At 45.8% G+C, this 24,870-nt stretch overlaps 1 protein-coding gene across 1 annotated transcript in view; it reads left to right on the top strand.

Annotated features, from left to right (window-relative positions):
- Positions 1-1,459: 1,459 nt before the first annotated feature.
- The window catches only part of Aff3 (ALF transcription elongation factor 3), a 538,593-nt gene continuing 515,182 nt past the window's right edge, over positions 1,460-24,870 (top strand). Inside the window, exon 1 of the mRNA XM_047523038.1 lies at positions 1,460-1,524. The gene's annotated coding sequence lies outside the window, so the exon portion shown is untranslated. The remainder of the gene's footprint in view (positions 1,525-24,870) is intronic.

Raw genomic sequence — 24,870 nt, 5'->3', positions numbered from 1 at the left:
GCCTTTTCTTCCTTTTCAGGTCCTCATCCTGCACACCTGGGTACCCTTAGCTCAGGGGCAGGATGAGGGGTGCCGCAGTGGAGGTCTGACCCTGGGAAGGAGGAAGAGGGAATGGACTTGAGGAGTTTCAGAGGTAGACTTGACAGGGTTTGATGACTGAGGAGTAAAGAGCATCCGAGAAACACAGGAATGTTGGCAGACTCCCCACTTCTGGTTCGGATATAGGAGACAGAAAGGTTTCCCCTTGGGCTGGGGAATATAGCTCAGTTGGCAGAGTGCTTGCCTCACATGCACAAGGCCCTGGGTTCAATCCCCAGCACCACCAAAAAATAAATAAACAAAAAAAGAAAGGCTTTCCCCTTGCTGGGGGAACTGGTGTGGCTCCTACTGGGGTCATTTCCCCGTGGTTGGTATAGAATTGGGCGGGGAAGTTTCTAGTTATGTCCAGAAGTGGAGCTAGTTTGACGATAAGGATGGAAATACTTGCATAAAACTAATTTTGTGGCAAACCTGGGGGGGGATTCTGGAAGAAGGGTAGAGACTGGGAAGCAGGGGCATTTGGGCATGGTAAGCTGCACCTGGAGAGCAGAATTGGCCACCCACAGAGATCACTGCCCCGGGGCTGAGGATAGAAGCCTAACAGTGGGTGAGACCTCCTGACCCAGACCAGGACAGCACAGAACCATGGGGGCCAAAAGGAAAATTCCAGAAGACGAGGTATGGTCGCTGGTGCCAAAGTACTTCAGGGGGAGAGGGGAGCAGAGAGATTGGCAAACGAGATAGTAACTGAAAGCTCCCTGGGCTCCCTGGGCTCTCTGGTGTGGGTCGTGAACGTAATTCCAAGATGACTGAGTGGAAGCGGGAGGCGTGGCCTGACTCAGGAGTGGGTGTGGCCTGACTCAGGAGTGGGAGAGGCTGGGGGCAGAAGCCCTTCACCCACAGCGGCTTTGGGGCTTTGGATTCCTTCACTAGTGCTTTTTCTCCTTTCCTAGAAAGTTCTAGAAAACATACTGCAAATCAAGAGGCAGGATGAGCCTCTGGTCCTGGTCTCCGGGGTGTCCCGACAATGGGGGAATCCAGAGAGCTTGGACGAGTTCAGCAGCCCGCTGAAATCAGCGCACCTGATGTTCGGGGGTGTCGTTAAACAGCTCCAAGGTGCTCCCGGGGTGCTGCTCAGGAGTTGCCCGGGTGAGGGGAGGCGATGGAGACCTGCTCCCTGGGCCTTGCTCCGTCTTTCGTCAGGTCTCCCCAGGGTGCAGCTGGGCTCTGCTTCCAGCTTCTGGCAGACCTTGGCCTGCTGCGGGTGAGGGAGGCCGTTTGGGGGCCTGGTGTCCTCCTTCGCCTCCACATTCTCACATCCTCCGTCGACACCTGCACGCTTGGGTGGTGACCACACACACTCTTCCTGTTTGCACAGAAAGTGCCATTCAGAAGCTGCCGGCGAGAAGGAGCTGCACACCGCCCAGAAGCAAGAAGGCGAACCGTTTACTTGGGACCGAAAGCAAGAAGCGAGAGAGCCGAGAGGTAAGATGGGGCAGGAGAGTGTCTGGACCCTCCCGGCTGCTCTGGGCACACTCCAGGCCCTGCAGGGTGGGACTTTAAGGGGCCAGGTCCAAGTTCCTGGGGCCTGGGCAGCTGGGAGCATTCCCGACCTGTTCCACAGAGACATCAGCCCTGGGTGAACCACTGAGCAGACTGAGATGACACAGGTGGGATGTGCCAGGGAAGGTCACGGGATTCACAAGCATGGATCGTGTAAGGAAAACACAGCCTAGGTGTAAACGTACTCCCACGTATGTTGGTGGTGCTGGCTGGCCTCCTGGGCCTTAGGGAAAGTGCGTCTGCACCTCACAGAGGCCATTAGCTGTACCTCAGAAAAGAACTCATAGCGTGACCAAGGACTGGACCTGCAAATGGCCTCAGTGAGTGATCTCAGACAGGCCTGGCTAGAGGACGCCGGGAGTGTGGGTGGTGTTGCTTAAGGTCACCACCCCTCCCGCAGATGTGGCTTCGCACCTTGGGGGCTGGCGGAGCTATTGTTTTTTGGACAGTACATGGTGTGTGTGTGCGTGTGTGTATGTGTGCCTGCACATATATGTGTATGTGCACACATCATGTACACACTCCACATACCCTGAGACATATATACCTCCACACATCCTGTATATATACACACAAGATATGTGAATATCATGATACAAACAGCTAATGACCATATTTTTGAAACCAAAGAATACTAATAGAATGACAAAGGATTTTTCCTATATGCAGTTTCCTTGTTATTCAAGTCTTAACAACAAAGTGCAATTGTGCTTAGATATGCAATTCATAATCCCTTGTATCCAAAGTGGGAATGGAAATCCCATCAGACAGGGTTGTTTCAGGTAGTCTGAAGCCTGACATTGCAATAAGAATGGCTCAAAAACAAATGTCCGAATTAACAGTGCGGGTAAACTTATTTTTTCAGTGTCAAACTTAGTTTTTGTTTGTGTTTTGTACAAACAAAATAATCACTTTTTAAAAAAAGTATTGTCAAAAGCAACTGTTCCTCAGTGCAAACTTTAAGGATTCTTCTGACCACAAGAGCGCCCTCCTTCTCATAGGGCTGTGGAGGTTTCCCGGCTTGCTGCTGAAGTGAGATGCTGGCAGTGAAAGTAACACAAACAATATTCTCAAGGTTTTGCTTTTGTTTCTGGCAACAGCTGCTCCCTTGGGTGTTACCTGCAGTTACTGTTTGGTTGTATCATGCATATTTTTATTTAATCTGCATTTTGAAAATGGAAAAATATGCATTCCTTATTTGCTAGACTTTGCAGTTCACATCCCAAATCTACCAGGATGACTTTGGGCAAGTCCCCATGCCTCTCTGCATCAGAATTCCTACCTCCAGGAAATGGGTACAATGATAGTCTACCTCTCCAACAAGGGCTAATCACATTCACATGTGCAAAGTGCTTAGAAGAGAACCTGGGGCCCACTGAAAGGACCAGTAAGTATTAGCAGCTATCACCAGAATCAGTGGCGGCGGCGGCAGCAGCGGCACCACCACCATTACCACTATCATCACCACCACCACTACCACAACCATCTCCACCACCATCACCACCATCACCACCATCACCACCACCACCATCACCTCCATCACCACCTTTACCACCATCACCACCACCACCACCACTATCACCACTACCATCACCACCAGAACCATCACCATCACCACCATCACCACCATCACCACCACCACCACCACCACCACCATAACCATCACCATCACCTCCATCACCACCATCACCACCACCACCACCACCATCACCTCCATCACCCCCATCACCACCACCACCACCACCACCATCACCTCCATCACCACCATCACCCCCATCACCATCACCATCACCACCACCACCACCACCATCACCTCCATCACCACCATCACCCCCATCACCATCACCATCACCATCACCACCACAACCACCACCATCACCCCCATCACCACCACCACCACCACCACCATCAACACCCCCATCACCACCACCACCATCACCACCACCACCACCTTTTGTGCAATTAAGCCATCAAACTTGAAGAAAAATGGTAGGAGGCAGGGAAAGGTGGAAAGTGGGAGGTAGACTGTATAAAATGGGTGTAGGAGGTACTCAAGGCCAGAGCAACGATACTGCAACCCTTAGCTACAGAGAGCTAGTGAGCAGGAGGCCGAGAAAGAGACAGGTAGGCTCTCTTTATGAGGTCCACTTGTGAGGAGCGAGCACAGAACTCTGGGTTTGAGAACAGGTGCTCATACGTACCTTGCACGTCCAGATGCACAGCAACCTAGAGGACGCATCCACGTAACCATGGCATCCTTGGGACAGAAGCTGACATGGGGTTACACCTCTCACGTGTGAAGCGTTGTGTGCGGTGCGTGGCATGCATCCTCTCGTTTAGTTGCATCAAGCCATTGTGATTCTGCCTGTCATAGAGAGAAGGTCAGTAGATGTCCTATGGGGTGCAGAGCTTGGAGATGGCGGCATTGGGATCTGACTCCCTCCAGATCCTGTGCCCCCAGACCCCAGGCCTCCCCTCTAGAAAATGACTTAAGTACTAAGGAAACATGACTGATGAGGAAACCAAGTCCCAAAGGATTCAAGAAACAATTTTGAACTCACAATGAGAGGAATGGATGGTGCCAAGTTGGGAGCTGGGCTCAGATCTACAGGCCCTTAATTTGGGCTGGAGGTGTAGCTCAGTGGTAGAACATGTCCCCAGCATGCACAAGGCCCTGGGTTCAACCCCAGCACTGCAGAAAACAATGTGGCTTATTAACCTTTATTTCTACACCAGTGTTCAGAGGAAGGACCTTGGCTGACATCTGTTCCTCACGGTTGACAGTTACAGGAACCCTTCATAAACCACTTGATTTTCTGTGCTTCAGTTTCTTTCTCTGACCGGTGGGTGTAACCTCCCCTGCATAGTGATTGAGGAGAGTCTAGTAGGGCTTTATGTCATACATCATATATATTATCTCTGATTTAACACAAGGAACAACTATGGGGGCTACTTTCAGTAAAGGCAAGTTAAAAAGACAGGAAAAGTGCCAATGATCCTGCTTCTTACGGACAGATCATTAAGCATGACCTTGCTCGTTCTTTCAAATAGCTCCTTTGTGCTCTCTGGTGCTGATGATCCATAATTTGTTAAGTCATCCCCACAGGGGAAAATGTAATTTCTTCCTGACTTTTGGATATTTCGCATCAAACAATGATGACTGTTCTTCCACTCCTGTCTGGTTCTAAATTTTTTGCAAATCTGAGAAGCAAATGGCATGCTCTCCTCTTTTGTTTTCATCTTTATTAGCAAGTTGATTCTGAGAGTTTTAAAACACAGCTTTGGAAGTAACTAAAAACATTATCTCTCATCCAGAAAACAGTCCAAGCGCACATTCCTTTGAAAGCGAAATAGCACCATTTTTCTCCTGATTAAAATAGAAGCAGGTGTTTGTGTACAAATATCAACCTATTAAAAGGCATCTTGCACAAATATCCCTCTTTATAGCTTTTATCTGTGCTAAAAAGGGGGGGTTAATGAATACAAGACAACTAGACTCTGGCAATAACTAATAAACATGACAATTTGATTTATTGCTGTTCCTCTGCTCTAGCCTGTTGACAGATTTTTCTTTATGGAAAAATTACCATGGTTTAAATCTCTATCATATGGCACTTAATTCAATCGACAATATGTTACCAATTAGATCCTGCTTAAACTACCATCCGCCAGCAGACCATGGGACATGTTAAGTAGGATGACATTGGATAACTTGTAAACTGCTCTGAGGCAGCTTTCCCAGACCAAGGTGCAAAGCAGAGAGAGACGATAGAGAGAAAGAGATGTTGCTTCTCTGAATCCTGAGCACCGAAATAGCTGAGTTCTCCCAGCAACCTACCAGAGGGTGTGTTTGGGCTCATAGTTGATACATTGATATTTTCCACTTCTCTTCCGCCCTGCCATCCTCCGGCCCCCTTCGATGACAAACTTGCAAACTGAAAAACATCCCAATTCCTCTCTTCCTCAGAGATGCCTCATTTCAACTCAGCCACCGCGTCCCGTTTAGTGATGAGGGTCACCTGTCCCCAAAGCCCTGGAGGTTGGCCACAGTAAAGGGGAAAGCTTTTTACATAGAGTTCACCCTTTTCTTCCTTCCCTCTTGGAATCTGGTTGCATTGGGTGATGCTGCTGTTGCGAAACGGAAACTAAATTGGGCTGTTTTCAATGAAAAGGCCACTTTGGGGACAAGACAGGGGAATGTCCAGGTTTAAAATAGTAAGTTCAGGATCTGAAGGCCAGGCAACGAGAAGCAGAGAGAACATGGTTCCAACAGGGTTGGGAACATGGCAAACATCTGGGCCACCACAGTGACAGGTGTGGCCTCAAGTGTCCCCACGTTGGGATGGCCCTTATTTAAAGGTTCCAGGGAGGAGGGAGAGTGATGAGCCTCATGCCTTCGTTTGAATGTAGGTCCTCTGAAGCTATGCGCCAATCATCCCCCAAGGGAGGAGTGGGATGGTAATACGCGGGGTGAAGGTGGGTGGTGACAATAAAGATCACAAATGTCTCCCACGGCCGCCTGGGGTGGAGCTGGCTTGCTGAAGTGGGTGAGATAGCCGCTGGTGGGCTGCTCATACAGTAGAGGCATGAAGGGGCAGCTGGGGCAGGGCCACCCACCACTTCCTGACTTTTCATTTGGGTTGCTTCGTTTCTACAGCGGGTGTGACTGAGTGTGAGACCAGGGAATTCTTTTTTTCTTTTTGGGTACCAGGGATTGAACTCAGGGGCGCTTAACCACTGAGCCACCTCCCAGCCCTTTTTGTTTTTTATTTAGAGACAGGGCCTTGCTAAGTTGCTTAGGGCCTCACTAAGCTACAGAGGCTGGCTGCGAACTTGTGAGCCCCCTGCCTCAGCCTCCGTGCCGCTGGGATCACAGGCGTGGGCCACGGTGCCCAGTGGGAATTTTCTTAAGGACCTGCGCAATCCCACGGAGCTCTCCTGAACAGCATACCAATGGGCACTGTTTCCCCGGTTTCTGCTCCGCACTGGGCACGGTGGGGACATCGTCTGAGTCCCTGCAAGGCAGATGGCCCACCTTCTTTGATACATGAAGAATGGAGGCTCTGCAAGGTTCAATGACCTTCCCAAGCGCACTTCGTCACAGGTGGGGTTCCAACCTGGATTAGCTCTGAAAGCTCCCGCAACATCAAGAGGGGGCTCCCGGTCAAGGCTGCGTAGCAACGGCACATGTGGTCTTGTTTGAATGAATCCCTGTTTTCCAGGAGGCCACTGTGCGAATGTGTGTGTAAGTGTGTGTGTGTTGTGTGTGTGAATCTGTGTTTGTTGTGTGAGTGTGTGTGTGTTGTGTGTGTGTGAATGTGAGTGTGTGTGTTGTGTGTTGCGTGTGTGTTGCATGTGTGTTGTGTGTGTTGTGTGAGTGTGAGTGTGAGTGTTGTGTGTGTGTGTTGTGTGTGTGTTATGTGTTGTGTGTGGTGTGTGTGTTATGTGTTGCATGTGTGTGTTGTGTGTATATGTGTCGTGTGAGTGTATGTTGTGTGTGTGTGAGTGTTGTGTGTGTGTGAGTGTTGTGTGTGTGTGCTGTGTGAGTGTGTATGAGTGTGTGTTGTGTGTGTATGTTGTGTGAGTGTATGTGTGAGTGTTGTGTGTGTGTGCTGTGTGTATGTGTGAGTGTGTGTTGTGTGTGTGTATGTTGTGTGAGTGTGTATGTGTGTGAGTGTTGTGTGTGTTGTGTGTGTTTGTGTGAGTGTTATGTGTTGTGTGTGTTGTGTGTGTATGTGTTGTGTGAGTGTGAGTATGTTGTGTGAGTGTTGTGTGTGTGTGCTGTGAGTGTGTGTGTGAGTGTGTGTTGTGTTTGTGTATGTTGTGTGAGTGTGTATTGTGTGTGTGTGTGTGTGCGCACGTGCGAGTCTTCCAGGCATGCATGACCTGCAAGAGTGCTGGCAAACATTAGGGTCTCTGAGGAAAAGCATCCCAGATGTTCTGACTTTGCCTGGGCTGTCCCTGCTTTTGACAATATTTTCTGAAGCAAAGATCAAAAGACATATGGTCTGACTCATGGGTTAACAAAGGGGAAAAAAATAGTTGAAATTGGGAATATCTGGGACATTTTGAGATGTGTGGCCAGTCACTCCCAGAGCACCTGGAAATCATGGAGTTCTCTGGGAAATTCCTTGACAGACTGACAGGAAATCCCATCCTCCAAACAAGGATTGGTTTTACTAGCAGAAATGAGGACAGCTTCCAGGGCTCGTTATGCAGTCCATAACTGAGGCCCTGTCCCCATGAAAATGACCAAGGTTTTGAGGTGTGTTTATATCACCCTCATATTATTAGGAATAATTGGAGAATTCTTTATTTATACACAGATTTCTTGTGACAAAAATAGCCAGTAAGACAATACAAAAGGGGGGATTTGATTCACAAAAGGCACCAAAATGCAAATACCTAACAAAGAATTTAAGAGAAAACACACAAGACTTACATTTAGAGGAATCGACTTGGGGCTGTAAAACATAAATGGAAACACCATGTGGAAGACTGTCTCGGCCCTCAAAAAAATCTACGTGAGAAACGAAACAAATTCCCATGGATTTGGGAAGGGAGAGGACTTGATAAAATTTCAATCTAAAATTCCAAGTGAATTTGCAATCAGAATAACCAGGATGTCTTTGAGAAAGGAAGAAGGGGGTATGCAGAGCAGATCTGGTCAGGCGTGGGCCAGTGGTCACCTCGGTCCAGATGGATAAGCAAATCAACGGGAGGAAAGAGAAAAAACAAGTCTGTACTCGCACACACACATGCAGATTTCGTCTATGAGAAAAGTCCCTGTTCCTGACAGTCAGATCGAGAATGAGGACAGTCATATCAAGCACTGTCCACCCTGGTGGGACTTGATTCTTCAGCCCAGGTGACAGTCACTTGCACTTTCCCTCTACAGACACCTTTCTCCTGGGCTTCCAGAACAGTGTTCTCTTACTCCTTCTGGGGTGTCTTTCTTCAACTCCCACATTGCCTGTCTTCTGACTTCTCTGCCCTGCAGCGGGACCACTGCAGCACCGTAAGGCCAGCTTCCATCCCCGGCCCTGACCTCCCTTCTGGCTACAGACTCAGCTCCCCCGCCCTGTCAGCCTCCCCTTTTGACTGTGCCTCTGGCCTCAGTCTCTGCCTCTCCTGCAGTTTGCTCACATCTCTGGAAAGCCCAGTCTTCCAGGTTTGCTCCGCCACGTTGAGCCGTCTTCCATTCCTTTCTTTCTGGGCCCACATGGAATCCAACCACAAGTCCCATGTACGTGTGCTGCGACCTGCATCCAGAGCTGAAGCACTTCTCTCCACCTCTGTCCCCGTTCCCTGGTCCAAGACCCTGAGGTCTCTGCTCCTCCCCCTGCCAGGCTCCTCCCCCTCTTCTCCCTTCTCTGCATGGATCCCGGAGGAATTCTTGGAACTAAAGTCAAAATATGACTGCTCAGTACCTCCTGTGGGTTCCTCCTTTGCTGTCCAAGGACATGTTGTTACATAGGCGACCACCTAAACATCGGGAGCTTAAGTTACCTTTTGATTTGGCTCAAAGTATCATAGATCAGAAACCTGGGCAGTTAGGAGCTGGCTGAGCTGGGGGTCCCCTTCCATTCACGTGTCTGATGTCTTGAGGCTTCTTGGCCCCTCTTTTCTCTGTGGTGATCTCATCTTCCAGGGCTTTCTCTGCAGCTCCAGTTTCTCACACAATGGCCGCCTCAGATAGTTGCACTTTTCCTGTTGTGATTGGCTTCCAAGAGGCAGGATGCAGAAGATTCCACACACCTCAGGGCTGTTCCCCCACGTGACAAAGCCTCCCTTCAGCCATTTTTTTCTTTGTTTTTGGTACCAGGTATTGAACCTAGGGGCGCTTAACCACTGAGCCACATCCCCAGCCATTTTTTTTGTATCTTATTTAGAGCCAGGATCTCACTGAGTTGCTCAGCACCTGGCTTTTGCTGAGGCTGGCTTTGACCTTGTGATCCTCCTGCCTCAGCCTCGTGAGCTGCTGGGATGACAGGCATGTGCCACCATGCCCGGCTTCCTTTCTGCCATTTTTCTATTGACCAAAGTAGTCGCCAGACCTGCCCAGACGCAAAGGGATTGAGACACTACCTCCTGGTGGACGCATAGCAATGTCACATTGTCAAAGCTTGCATGACCATCTTTGGGAAACACGGTCCACTAAACTCACTCCATGCAAAATCCAGAGTCCTGCCTGTGACCCATGGGAGCATATGTGACCCCCCCTCACTCCTGCCATCCTCTGGCCCCCAATTCCTGGGATGGCGCTGAGGAGCAGCCTCTTGACTCTGCTTGAACAGCCCGCTCAGGACCCGACGCCTGCTGTCTCCTTTGCTGAGAGCTCTTTCCTGGAAGCAGAGGTTACCTCTCACTTCCTTCAAGTCTCTGCCCAGTGCCACAGTTTCAGAGAGAGCTTCTCTGACCACAGGAAACAGGCAGCCCAGCCCCACCCCACACACACACATTGAGCACCTTCAAACATCTCCAGTTGGCCTCCATTTTTGGTCCTTCCTGTTAGTATATAAATTCCCTGCTGTCCACTCAGAGTGGGTTCTAGGGGAACTGTTTGTTGGACGAGGCACTTTTCAGGGAATGATAAGGGAACACTCTTGGACTATTGGGAGTGCTGCGGAGGAGAGCAAAACTAGATGCATACCTAACACATTAAGCCACGATCAATTCTAGAAGACCTTAAAGTAAGATCATAAATCTTGGACATTACTTGGGAAAATTCAGGTAAATACTAAGTGATCTTGGGATAACAAAGGATTTTTAAATACCAATATTAAATAAATGGAGTGAGTGTAAATAAAAATTAATGACAGATTTGACTCTATCAAAAAAATACCCAAGGGACTGGGGATTTAGCTCAGTTGGTAGAGTGCTTGCCTTGCAAGCTCAAGGCCCTGGGTTCAATCCCCAGCACCAACCCAAAAAAAAAAAAAAAAAAAAAAAAAAAAAAAACCCAAAAACAACAAAAGGATGAGCAGCAAACTTGGAAAAATACTGCAATCTAAGATGAGCACTTACTTTCCTTAGTATATAAAGAGCTCAGTCAAATAAATTTTTAAAAATACAAATGCAGGGCCGGGGTCTTAGCTCAGTGATAGAGCACTTGCCTAGCATGCGTGAGGTCCGGGGTTTGATTCTCAGCAGCACCACATATAACTAAATAAAATAAAGGTCCACTGATATCTAAAAAAAAACAAAAATCAAAATTATGGCATAGTAAGTATATGAAAAAAATTTCACTTCAGCTGTAAGCCAAAGCTACACATTGAAACACTGTAATATTATAAAAAATTCATGTTCGTATTAGCATTGAAAATGCACATTTTTATACATTTGTCCATTTGCCTGTTGGTACAAATGTTCTTATTGGAATCACCTATAGTATCAAAAGTCTTAAAAACTAGAAATGTCTCCTAAGGGATATATATGCAAGTATATTGCAATGTGTTTTATCATGGCAAAAAGTTATAAAAAAGATAAATTTTTAGTAAAAGAAAATAGAAGGTGAGTTAAATGCATAGTAATACATCATGCCGGTGAAATACTATGCAACCACAAAAAATAATCGATGTATATCTCTCTTTTGCAATGTAAATGACTCCTTTATGTTGTTAAGTGAAAAAAACTGCCTAAAAGTTAGTATTTATAATATGCCTGCACTCTGATTCAATATGTATACATGCTAGAATACATTAGGTCATCCGTGCACGTGTGCGTGTGCGTATGTGTATGCAGTCACTGGAATTACAGGCATGTGCCGCCCTGCCCAATTCAACTTTTTTAAATTTAATAAGACATTTTATTTAATCCAAACCATGAGAAAATGTTACTATTTATCAATGCACAATCAATGTAACACATTAAGTGAGAAATTTTGTATTCTTTGCTTAGCACTAAATCTTCCAGTTGGACTAGCCGTGCTTCACAAGCTCCCGTGTGGCTAGTGGCTACCATACTGGACAATGAGGATCTAGCTATTCATTTGGCATTTGGTACAAACTGCTTTGGTCCTTAATTTTAAACTAAAAGCTGAGGATGGAGAAGAGGAGCAATACTTTTTTTTTTCTTTTTTGAAAACGTCTCAAATTTTCCTTTTTCTTCTTTCTTTCTCTTTATAGTTATTATATTTCATTGATTTTTCTCTTTGATTAAACAGAAAAAAGATAATACTACCTTCTCTGTCTTTGTATGGGCCTTTTTAAAAATATAGATTCGTGCTGCTTCCTTCTTTATTTTATTCATTTTTTAATTACCTATTTTAATTTGACCCATAAGACCGTAAGTACTTCTGGTGTGCAGCTCGATGCTGTGGTGTGTACATACATTGCATGATGGTTACATCAAACTCATTAATATGCGTTGTCTCCTGCATTTCTTTTTTGTTAGTGAGAACACTTAAAATCTATTTTCCTAACAGTTTTCAAGTGTCCATGACATTGCTGTTCAGTATAGTCATTGAGCTGTGCAACGAATCTCTAGAACTTTTTCCTTCCAGCTGCTGTATTTTCCAGGTTTTCGTTTCTAATTTAACTTTTTTCTGTTTTTACAATAATTTTTTATTGGAGCATTGCAATTATGCATAACAACAGGACTCACTGCGGCACATGCCTGGGTGCAGGGAACGTAGTGTGGTCAGTTTCCCTCCCCGGTAGCTCCCTTTCCTTTCCCCTCCTCCTTCCTCCTAGTTGCATGAGAACCACCCCTTCTTTCTTTTTCCTTTCCAGCTTCCACATAGGAGAGAAAATATACAACCCTTGACCTTCCGAGTCTGGCTTATTTCCCTTAACCTAATACTGTCATCCAGTCAAAAAGAAAAATGAATCAAGTCATTTGCAGGAAAATAGACGCAGCATTATTTAATTTTCACAGCAGAACCCAAGGTGCATCCCGTGGGCTTGGAGAGATGGGAACCGGATCTGAGACTGTTCTGCCAAGAAGTCCAGACGTGTGGGGGGAGGGTCCTGACTCCAAGCAGGCGGTGCTCCCCCAGGCAGGTGCTCCACTCTCCACTGGCAGTGCGACTGGAGTAGTCTGCCCTGTTCTACAGAAAGGCAAGGCACACAGATTCAAAGAGCAAGTGTACGTACCTGCCTTAGGACAGCACCTGGCCTGTAATACGTGCTCAATAAACATAGGGTCCGCTCTTGCTGTTGTGTTCTAACGCCAGGCTAGTAGTGCAGATGGGATTTGAACACGTTCACCCATTCTTTCTCTTATTCTCTTGTCCATCCCCTGGAGAGCACATGTGAATCCACATTCTTCCCCTATTTGACTCATAAGTGCCACACACAGGGTGCTGCAGGATGTCTCTGAATTCTTGAGAAAACTATTTTAAATGGTCCTTTCTTCCTAGAAAACTGCACTTACACCATGTCAATAATTCTAACCTGAAAATCATACTCATCTGAGTAGCTCAGGGGCTGAGAAAGCACCCTGGCCCCCTCGAACCAACCTGTCCTTGGTTTGATCACAAAAAATAAATAAATAAATAGTGGAATATGTCCAAGGGTCTGGATTCCGTGGGATGGGCAGACGCTCCTATTCTCAAGTCCGTCATTTTGGTTTTGTTTCTTTAACGGCATATTTATGATCTGAGGCTGGAGAAATGCAGGGCTGAAAAATCTTGCTGTGGAATTTCTGGCCATTAATTTTATGAGTCTATTATTCCATCTTTACTGTTGTCTGGCCTGCAGTTATATTTTCATGCTTTAGGAGAGGCTTGGCAATCTCTGTTTTAGCTATAAAGACTAAGCCATCCACCTTCCTGACTGGCCAGCGTCCTCTGTCATCTCAACAGAGATTGTCCAGGCTTCGGTTGAGCTTTCCCGTGAGGTGGCACGTGACCAAGGAAGCAGCCACGCAGGAAATGACCTCATGGCCCCACGCTGCGTCCTGCGAGTTAGCCCACCACCTCCTAGCAGAACCGCAGGGAACCTCGCCGTCACCATGTTGAAACTGTCCCCGGGGCTCCCCAGGGGCTTTTATTTCTGGGAAATGCACCACCGGACATTGTCATAAGACGTGTGCAGCTACCCGCGTCTCACCAAGCGCTAGGCTGCGCCCCTCGGAGCAGGCGACTTTCACTTCAGTCCACCCGACTGCTCGCCTGGCCTGGCAGAATCTGTGGTGCAGACAGGCGGAGCCGGCGTTCAGTCTCGCCCGGGGCTGCGAAACTAGGCCTGGGCTCTGTGAACACTACAGGTGTTGGTGAACTTCTAGAAACTTTACACATCCCACCCAAGTTTCGAGGTGACCGTCTGATTCATTCCCCACTGAGAGGGAGCCATGGAAAGTGTCCCACTAGCGACACTGGGCCATGACACACCTCCTTTTCCTGAAAGTACCAGCTGTGCTCAGCAGAACTACCTAGAGGTAGGTAGACGGGGATGGAAACCCCCGCCGGACCTTCTGCTATAAAAAAATATCAGCCATCAAGGACTGGAAGCCCTTGACTGTGGGCAAATGACTTCTCTCTCTGAGTCTCAATTTATGCCCTTCAGTTAACGTAGGGGTAATAATGCGTCTCTCCGCTGGGTGTTCGTGAGGATTCAGTGCGATTATGCACAATGCATCTGGTGGGCCTGGAATATACTAAGCACTCAGTTAAAAGAGTAGCCGTTTTTTATTACGCGGATGCCGGACCTGCATCCACTTGAAGAACAAGTAAATGAGACGTATGGGGAAGAGGGTTAATTCCTCAGGCTGGTGGAGCGTTGTGTGAATTACAATAGTAATTTTCTAAATGGCTCTGAGCAACCTGGAGAAGATCTCACATGTGGTACAGACCTGGTTGATTTCCCAGAGAGTAAATTGCCAATTGGAATGGCCTGAGCATTACTGGCTCATAATGGGGACTGTTTTATACACACACACGCGTGCGCGCACACACACACACACACACACACACACACTGTTATAATGTAATTGCCGGGGAAACTACTAGGCTGATGTTTTTGCCTAAGTAGCCAAGTTTGGGGTTTTTTGTTTGTTTGTTTGTTGGGTCTTTGGAGGTTTTTTTGGGGGGGGGACCTGGAAAAATGTGTCACATATATGATTTAGGTTTTTCATTCAGCTGATTATTTCTGTAGGGAAGCATCGATCCAGCATAACCAGCATGTGTGGACACATTCAAATGATACGACCACCTCATTTTCCTGATCCCAAGGAAAAAATTTTTAGGGACCCTTGCTTCAGGATCTCATCACAAAAGATCCTTTGGTTTAGTGAGGAAGTTGCTGCTGAGTTTGTCTGTGACGACCAGGTACATGGCACCAGGGTGACTCTGAAAGATGGCTGGGCCTGGGAGCTCAGTTGCTCGGTGCCCAGCCCACATGCACCTGGCTGGACTTGGTGCACAGGCGGTGCTGAGTGGCAGAGGTGACAGATGGCCCTGACTGTTGGCCCTGACCTTTGACCCCAACTCCCTCCCCCTGTCCCCTAGAAATGTGTTCACAGGAAGAATAAACAAATTAACTGTCTCAGCGCTGGGCCCTTAGAGGTCGTCTGCTCTGACCATGCTCTTCTTTCTCAGCTCCCTGGGATAGGCAGTCATTGATTCTGGTCAGCTACTTCTGGCCAAGAAGCTTCCCTGCCCCTCCATAGGATCGCACCTTTTAAAGAGTTTCAGCTATTTGCAAGTCCTTCATTGCAAACTGGGAAGAGACTCTGCAGTTTCAAGCCTGGGGTCCCATTTGGCCTAATGGTGTCACCGCAGATAAATCCAAGATTCTGACATTGACTTAGCCTCATGGGTCTCAATTCTCTGCATCCAAAGCTTCCCCTGGTGGCATGGGTTGGAACATGCAGGCTCTGGAGAAAGCATTGCTTGCCTTCTGAAGTTGGCCTTCCCTAAGTGGGTCATGGGGGTCTTCCTTAACTGACCACAAGGACCTCAGAGGCCTCTGGAGAGTGTGTCCCATGCTGGGCATGTTGGCACACCCCTGTCATCCCAGTGGCTCAGGAGGCTGAGGCAGGAGGATCTCGAGTTCAAAGCCAGCCTCAGCAGAAGCGAGGTGCTCAGCAACTCAGTGAGACCCTGTCTCTAAATAAGATGCAAAATAGGGCTGGGCATGTGACTCAGAGGTGAAGGGTCCCTGAGTTCAGTGAACTGGGGTGACCAAAGGAGACAAAAGGGGTCTCCCGCTGGGAAAGGGACCAGCAAGGCAGGATTGAAGCCCTATTTGCTCCATGAATAACATTTCCTGAGGAAAGTCCGCTGGGCTGAGGAAAACCCCCGACTTGCCATGCTTCTAGACGCGCACCTACCTGGGGTCGGGAGCAGGAGTCTGCTTGCAGCTGTTCTTCCCCAGCCTTGTTTATTGGCTGCTCAGAGATTCTGCAGCCCTGGCTGGAGGAGCAGGTGAGGCTCGGCGGTCAGGCAATGCAGGGCCCCTGGGGGCAGGAAGTCAGCAGGGAGTGCCCACCAGGGATCTAGGGACTCCCACTCTCTATCTGGGTCTGGCAGTGGCACCCGGCAGTCTCCTGACCCTGCACACGCGTCCTTGACCTTTCTGAGCCCTGTGTTCCCTACCTACTCAAGGGAACAGCCACTGCTACCATCCCACCCACCTCAGGGCAGTGGTGACAGAATCCAACCAGGTGATGAAGTAAGGGACCATGGGCCCCACTGAAGTGACACAGAGAAGGAGCAGAACTAAACTTTCTGGTTAGAGCGAACACAATGCAGGTCCGTGATCCTGGGTCTCTGCACAGCTGAGTCGCGGGCCCGCAATGTCCGAGACATCATTTGCTTTTCCTCCGACCGAACTGTTGCTGCAGACCTAGGTCCGAGAGAGGGCCAGAGGATGGATGTAGGAATGCCACCCCTCGGAACCGCCACCAGCATCCCTGTGGCCTCAGAGCAGCCCGAGGGCTCATTGAAGCACATTTATATGCATCTGCACTGTTTTCATTTTAGACTTTAAACAACTTTAATTAATAATACCCTCCTCTGTTGGTGTGTCGAGGCAACTCCACCTTTTCATTTGGAAAGAACTTAAATAAATATAGAAATAAAATATTCAATTATCGGAAACAGAAATGAGAAAATATAATTGACTTGAGAGGCTTTTGCTACGAAAATTCCCCAGGGCCACTGACTACATTTTATTAAAAAAAAAAAAAAAAAATCACACACTTCTCTTTCTACTTTTCTTATGTGATAATTCTGAGTTTCTCAGGGGAGAAATAGTATTATGGAAAGAAAAAAATAATTACGACAAGTGTTAAAGATTAGTGAGCTGGATTCCCCTCGTGGGCCACAGACATCCTGGGAGTAAGTGAAGTGCCTCAGAAAGCGACATGAACTCTTGTCATGGAGTAAATTACTGCTTCGATGTACTAACAAGGACCCTAGCGGGTTGGAAGAGTTAATCCAGTTTCCCAGAGCTTCCAGCCTAATCCCTGTGCAGCCTTTGTGCTCTGTGAGAATTTGGATCTGTGTTCACCCACGTCTATTTCTGTCTTCGAGGAACGGGCATTTCTTCAAGAGTAGAGCCCGTATCTTTGCAATTATCATTGGCAGCTGGCCCAGGCCCAAGCTCCTGAGAGCCCAGTAGAGTCTCTTCTGGCTTCTTAAACACAACATGCTTTGCCACGATCAATGCCCAAATTGTCCTGATAATGTTCCTCTGGCTCCCTGCTCAGTGTTACAGCTCCTTGACAAGCACCAATACCCTGGTGACGAGAAAATCTAGCCCTTTCCCAGCACCCCCGGGGTGTCACATTCCACGTCATCAGCATCGATGACCCGCATCAGCATCGTCACCCGCATGATGTGTGCAGTATGCTGAAAACATTCCACTCAGTCATCCAGGAGGTTAGGAACGATTAAAAATCAAATCCAAAAGTCCAGTGCGTCCCTCCAGGAACGCAGGGTGGGGGCCGCTCTGGTCCCCAGTGCAGGCACAGAGCATCCTCAGGCAGATCATCAGCATCAGTAATGTGGCCCAGGAAGCCCTCAGAGACTGGCCGGGCCTTCCGTCCCAGGCTCGCCTCAGGCACCTGCCCACATCACCTGCGCCTTCTTTCTCCCTCAAGTCTTCTCACAGTTCCCTCAGCCTGGAAGACCTTGCCCCTCACTGAGCTGCTCCCTCCCTGAAGTCACCAACTCCTTCCCAGCATGCTCCATTCTTCGTTTCCACTATGACAACTTCTTTTCTTCAAAATACCACCTTGGTCTGGTAATCACTCAGGTTGGAAAGCAACAGCTTCTGGCCCTTCCCCTTCCCACTTCTGGTGCCGTCCCCAGAGCGGAGTTCTTCTCCTCCACCATTTACTAAGCAGGTGCGCTGGGCATCCGACCAGTCTAGGTGCCAGGGACACGCGGCTGAGCAGACGAGACAGACACGGTTCCTGCTCTAAGAGGTGGTTTGCATTTTCAATTCTTCTTGTCTTGTCTCCATTCCATGGACAAATATGCTTGTACTTATTTTTTTTAACTTGGTAACCACAGATCATATTTACAAGATTATTCAAGATGGAAGTAGAAGAGTTAGCTCAATGGTACTACCTCCCAGGAGCCTGGACATGCCACGTGTCTGACATTTCTCTTGCTGTCTTTGTTCTTCTTGTTTTATACAGTAATTTAAAACATTATTCTAAATGTCCATTTCTCATTTCATCAACATTTTTTCTCCCTAAGATTGAACCCAGGGATGCTTTACCATTGAACCATATCCCCAGCCCTTTTTTATATTTTATTTAGAGATAGGTTCTCCCTGATTGCTTAGGGCCTCACTAAGATGCCAAGGCTGGCTTTGAACTAATGATCCTCCTGCCTCAGCCTCCCAAGTTCCTGGGATTACAGGCATGTGCCACTCTGCTTTCTGAGATCTTTATGTCTGAAAATATCACTATTTTACCCTCATGCTTCTTCTATATTTGGCTGGGTACCAAAGTCCTTGGTGTTTCTTTTCTGTGGGTATTGGTACTTGGAGGTATCAAAGACGTGTCTGGGCGTGGCTTTTTTTATTTATTGTTTTGGGTACTCAGGAAACCATTTAAATCTGAAGGATTTTATCTTTCAGCTTTGAAATGTTTTCATATTTCTTTAATTTTTTTTCATTTCCAACTCCATATGTTAAACTTTCTAGACTGATTTTCTAGGACCTCTCACATTTTAAATTCTTTTGCCTTTCTCTCCCTGCATCCTGAGAGTGAAGAGAGTTGGTGGGCTCATTTTCTAGTCCTTTAAATTAAAAAAAAAAAATTTTTTTTTTTTTTTTGCAGTTCCTTTTTTAATCTGTGGGCACTCCCTTTAATTCTCCAATTATTCCTATCAGCATTTTGTTCTAACTTTCGGGGGGTAGTCTATTCCAAACTCCCCCTGGTGTATTAATTAGAGTGCTTTTAGTGTTGTTTTCGGTTAGCGCATTGTCATGTTTTCCCTGGGCCGTTCTTGTTGCATTTGGTTTTTCCCTCGCAGTCGCCATTTTCTTTCTGTGTGGTGTTCCTTGTTTTTGCATTTCTGCTTGAGGGAGGTTGTGGCTTTCCTGTGCTGACTCTTAGTAGGTCTCTGCTTGGGTCCCTCTTGTGGGACAGTGAGGTGGATGGCGCCCGGCATGTCAGCTAGTAAGATGCTCCAGGGTGGGATGATGGTCACTTCTGGTGCTAACATCAGGAGGGCTTTATTCCATCCTCCACCGCCTGGTTTTACAGCTGGCAGGTGACGAAGCCGGAGTCAAAAGCACAGTCTGCCGGTGACCACCTCTGTTCTTCCTTCACCAAACCAAGCGCACTTCAGTGTGAAGTGGGAGTGTTCCATGAATCAGTAGCTCTGTTTTCATATAAGCAGGGACTTTCACAAGCTGGGTAGAGCGCTCTGCACCTTTCCACCCATGGAACCTGTCGTTGCTTCTTTTCCTCTTAAACAATTAGTCCACTCTCGGCTATGAAAGAAGATGGCACCATTAAATTTCAATCATAGTTAGGAGGCTTGTGAGCAGAAGTGTTTCAGAGACCCTGTGGGTTGCAGAACTGGAGGGAATAATATATCCTTGGATTGGACAAACCATTGGCAAACCTCTTGCATTATTTTTAGTAGCTGTTAAGAAAGCCATGTTCTTCCTAATCCTAAGGTTTTCTTCTGACTGTAAAGTTCATGGTTATTTCATTCATTTTAGATCCACTTTTTGAGAAACTGTTAGGAATATATAATGGTTTTTTTTTTTTTTTTTTTTTTTTTTTAGAAAATTACCTCACAAAAACAAAAAATAAGCATTCGCTGGTCAGTCAGAGAATGAATACTTCATTCGACACTTCCTCCACTTTCCTGGGAGGTGTTCCATGAGAAATGCAGTCCCAGGTCAAGGGGGTTTGCTCTGCAGTGGGTTCAATGGAGTTAGGTGGTTTGCTTGGATGCAGGTTTTCTTAGAAACTCGCTTTGCTAAGATGCACTGTCAATCTCTAAGGGACTCAAACTTTGGGAAATGCACATTTTGGTAATTGCTCAATTTAGAAAACTCACATTTTGAGAAATATTGACTTCGCTTATCAAAGAGCCATTTTGCTTTCCACCCCTCTCCAGAGACATCACTGTTCTGTCGTTCATACCCGGCGGTCAGGCTGAGGCATGGGGTTCCAACCAAGGCCATGTGTTCCCTCTTCATTACTTTGGACTGGGCAACCTCACTATTATATTCTTCTAAATGCTCTGCCTCTTGTCTCTTAAAATTGTCTTACACATCCTTAAATGATACCGTATCTTAAAGCCTCAGTTTCCTCATCTATAAAAAGTTGACACAATAACAGATTAGGGTTTAGTGAGAAATGAAGAAGAAAAGTGATAGCCCCCTATCCCACGGAGGTGATAACAAGTAAATTTGAAATGAAATTCTGGTTTAGGAGGATTTCCTCACGACCAACTCAAGGTTCAGTAAATAATCTCCTATTGTGTGAAGGACAATATGGAAAGTATAAAACTAGGGCTGGGGCTGGGGCTCAGCGGCAGAGCGCTCACCTAGCACACGTGAGGCGCTGGGTTCCATCCTCGGCACCACACACAAATAAATAAATAAAACAAAGGTAGTGGGCCCATCTACAACTAAAATATATTTTTAAAAAGTATAAAACCAAGGGTGTTCGTTTATGTACAACTTCAGACAGTAACACTCATATGATGTGCCAGTCTGTTAAACACTCCTTTCCCCAACTCGTGACAAAATGACATGTGTCTGTTGTTAACTTGACTGACACCTCCTTCCCCTGCCACCATTTTGTTTAGCTCATGGCCCCGCTGCCCACCCATCTTTCTGAGTGAGAACTTCAAAGCTCTTCTGGCCCTACATACTTTCCTTTCTGAGTTGAATTAAGTCCTTTTCCACTGGTCAAACTCACCCCAGTTATATCGCATGCCTGTGTGAATATGTAACAAGAAATCCCACCATTCTGTACAACCATCACGCACCAGTGAGAAAGTATGGGGAATGAAAAGAAAGATCCAGCTCAATGCCTTGCCTGGTTCAGACACTTTAACCCACGTATTCACCCTGCTCATATTGGTTGAGCCTTTAGTGTACCAGGAATAGCCCTGGATTGCTGACTAGCAATGTACAGACCAGGTCTGTGTCTTCACCGTGGGAAGTCGCACCTATAGATTTCATAACCATTCCTCTTCCATTGCCCCCATCTTGGGAATTGCACCTTCCCACCTAAACCTTGGCATAACAGTCCCTGAATCTATTTCTACATCCTTAAACTGGTCAGAGTGAGTTAAAAGGGCTCAGGTGGAGTGAAGTGTTCTTCAGTCTCATAATTTTTTGAAGCTACATTTTAATTGTCTCAAGAAGCTAAGGAGTTCCCATAGCACAAGAAATAAAAGCAAGAATAAACAACTGGGATAGATTCAAACTAAAAAGCTTTCTGTCAGCAAAGGAAACTATCAGAAATGTGAAGAGAGAGCCTACAGAGTGGGAGAATATCTTTGCCAACCATACCTCAGATAGAGCGCTAATTTCCAGAATCTATAAAGAACTCAAAAAACTCTACACGAAGAATACAAATAATCCAATCAACAAATGGGCTAAGGAAATGAACAGACTCTTCACAGAAGAAGATGTACAAGTAATCACCAGATATATGAAAAAATGTTCAACATCCCTAGTAATAAGGGAAATGCAAATCAAAACTACCCTAAGATTTCATCTCACCCCAATTAGAATGGCGATTATCAAGAATACAAGCAACAATAGGTGTTGGCGAGGATGTGGTGAAAAAGGAACACTCATACATTGCTGGTGGGGTTGCAAATTAGTGCAACCACTCTGGAAAGCAGTGTGGAGATTCCTCAGAAAGCTTGGAATGGAAACACCATTTGACCCAGCTATCCCACTCCTTGGCCTATACCCAAAGGACTTAAAATCAGCATACTACAGAGATACAGCCACATCAATGTTCATTGCTGCTCAATTCACCATAGCCAGATTGTGGAACCAACCTAGATGTCCTTCGGTTGATGAATGGATAAAGAAACTGTGGCATATTTATACAATGGAATATTACTCCGCAATGAAGAATGATAAAATTATGGCATTTGTAGGCAAATGGTCGAAATTGGAGAATATCATGCTAAGTGAGATAAGCCAATCTCAAAAAACTAAAGGACGAATGATCTCGCTGATAAGCGGATGAGGACATATAATGGGGGGTGGGACGGGCTAGCATTAGGTTTAGGGTTAGGTTTAGAGTTAGGCTAAGGAGAGCAGTAAGAATGAAGGAAAGAAGGACTGTGTAGAGGGAAAAGAGGGGTGGGAGGGGTGGGGGGGAGGGGAAAAATATAATAAACATCATTACCCTATGTAAACGTAAAAATAAATAAATAAAAAAAAAAAAATCCAAAAAAAAAAAAAAAAGAAGCTAAGGAGTAAATTTATTTCCTCTCCTCATAGAAGTAATAATAAGCAGGAATATTTGGATTAATGTAGGCCTCACCCTTCAAGGTTCCATCTTCTGGCTAAGTACTCAGGGAAAACAAACAAACCAAAAAAACAAGTAAGAACCTTTTCTAAGAAAGCAAGGTAGCCAAGTAACTTACCAAATTTTATTATTATTTTAATTTAATTTTTGCCTCTATAAAATCTCCTCAGGCATAATTGTTTCTGTGGAAGGTCTTGGATTTGGCTGTTAGAATCCTTAATGGGAGCAGCTCCTGTGACGTGGTTTTAATTAGGTCCTCAGACTTCATCTGCATCAGGAGAGTCTATAGAAGCATAATCGACGCCATTCTAATGGAGCAAATCTGTTAATAACTATAGACCTATTAATGTGGTGGAAATTCTTTCAAAATTCCACAATGGGTTCCCCTGTAATAAGTCAAGGGTATGAGTTTCTCAACCTAATTTTCTTGAGTCCACATCCTCCAGGAATGGCCTTGAACCTCATTGCTGGATTGTGGCCTTGGGTTAAATAGTTTGCCCCTGTAAAACAACAGTTGCTCCACTGTAAAGCAGGATAATGACAGTGCCTACCTCATTTGGTTGTTCCGTGAATCAAATGAGAGAATGTGCCCACATTACCTGCCAGTTTGTTAATACCCAATACTTATTAGCCACTGTTAAGCCATAATTAACAATTGTTAAACTCTTCCATTGTTTGGGAAGTCCAGCCAAGAATAACATAACATTGTTTGCTGCTTTTATTGACTTTTCACAGGGCTTTGACTCTGGGGTCAAGACCAGGTTAGGAATTAAGCAGCATGAGGTCAATGGCCACTCCTAGTTACTGGTGCTTAAATGAACCAGCTTTAACAGCCCAAGGGTGGAACAGGCAGAAACAGTCTCCTGAAGAGTGAATAATCTCTCCATAGCTAAAACAGAGCCAAGTGCTTAAAGTAGGGCTATAACGAGAGCCCCTGAAGGGAATCCTGGGGATTTTTACTGTGCACCTTTGGCCTCACCTGTGGGCAAAGAGGAAACTAGGAAAGTCATTTAGGCAATTAGGGAAATGGTAGAAACTTAGACACATAACCAGAGGTCTCACACTTCTCTGTCAAAGGTGTGCTTTAAGGCTACAGGTACCAGACTTTTCCTTAGTTGGAGTTTGTGATTGGCCCCAAAAAGCAAGTAAGTATTCCACTGTGTCCCTGAATTCTAGAGCATCACCATTGCTAAGCTTTGGGTATGGAAAAACTACAAAGCAGGTATTCTCAGGAGCCTGAGATCAGTTTCTTTCTACCGTACAGCAATTAGAAAAAAAAAAAAAATCCATAAATAACCATATTCAATCAAACAGACTTATCTTTGGAAGAAATTATTAAACATTTAAATGTTTCAAATAGAATAAGAATAGTTGTCATTTAATAGGCGCTTATACCCAGATATGTCTTGGCAATGTTATTTATTTGTCAACAAAGCAACTATAATCATTAGCCCCATTTGATCAGTGTTGGAAGCAGGAATTAGAAAGTTTAAATGAGTTGCCAAAATCTATGCTGCTCATAGAAGCACAACAAGAAATTGAACCATATTTGCTGTATCTAAACCCTATGCTCTTAACCAATACAAGAGGAGTTTGTAGTCATCTGGTGAAGGAGGATAAAGTTACCCAAATCCAAATAAAATTTTGGTTTGCACAGTATGTATGCATCTATTCAGGTTATCTAAAAGATGTTTTCAAATAATTGGGATAGATATAGATGTTTTCAAGTAATATAGGATATAGAAATCAAAGAAAGTAATTTGGTGTTTAGGATCACTTTTCTTCTGGTGACCTATCCCAGTTTTGAAGGTAATGATCAAGAGGCTAACATATCACCATGACAGCCTTCTGGAGCTCAGGTGATAACAGTGAAGTGAGGATTCACCAAGGGAAAGCAGAGCATAGGGCATCCCCGGCATTGGGACTGGAATCTTGAAAGTGCACTGTAGAAGAAACGGGGAGCTTTAAAGTATACATGCCTCTCAGCAGACTGCAGTTTAGTTTAAAATCCCCAGTCTGTGATATTGCACAAAGATGATCCTGAATTGCTACTGTCTCAATGATGAGGCAGAATCAGAGAAAAATAACATTACCCTAGAATTAAAATTATTTCTATAGATTTTTGCAAATGTCATGTCAATTGCATCAAAAAAAATAACTAAATAAAATGAGATGAATGAAGTGTTGGCAGTAAAAACAATAGATGGGAGACGTAGACAGCTGTGGGTTCCAGACAAAGGAGTCATTAGACACCAACTTTAAGATCACTATGTTTATTGTGTCCAAATTGGAAAAAGATGTGATTGAGAAACTGTAAAAATGAACCAAGTTGAACATCAGGAATCA

Source organism: Sciurus carolinensis, chromosome 13 (genome assembly GCF_902686445.1).
Source record: "Sciurus carolinensis chromosome 13, mSciCar1.2, whole genome shotgun sequence".
NCBI classification, from domain to species: domain Eukaryota; kingdom Metazoa; phylum Chordata; class Mammalia; order Rodentia; family Sciuridae; genus Sciurus; species Sciurus carolinensis.
This window is presented reverse-complemented; position numbering and strand designations above follow the sequence as displayed.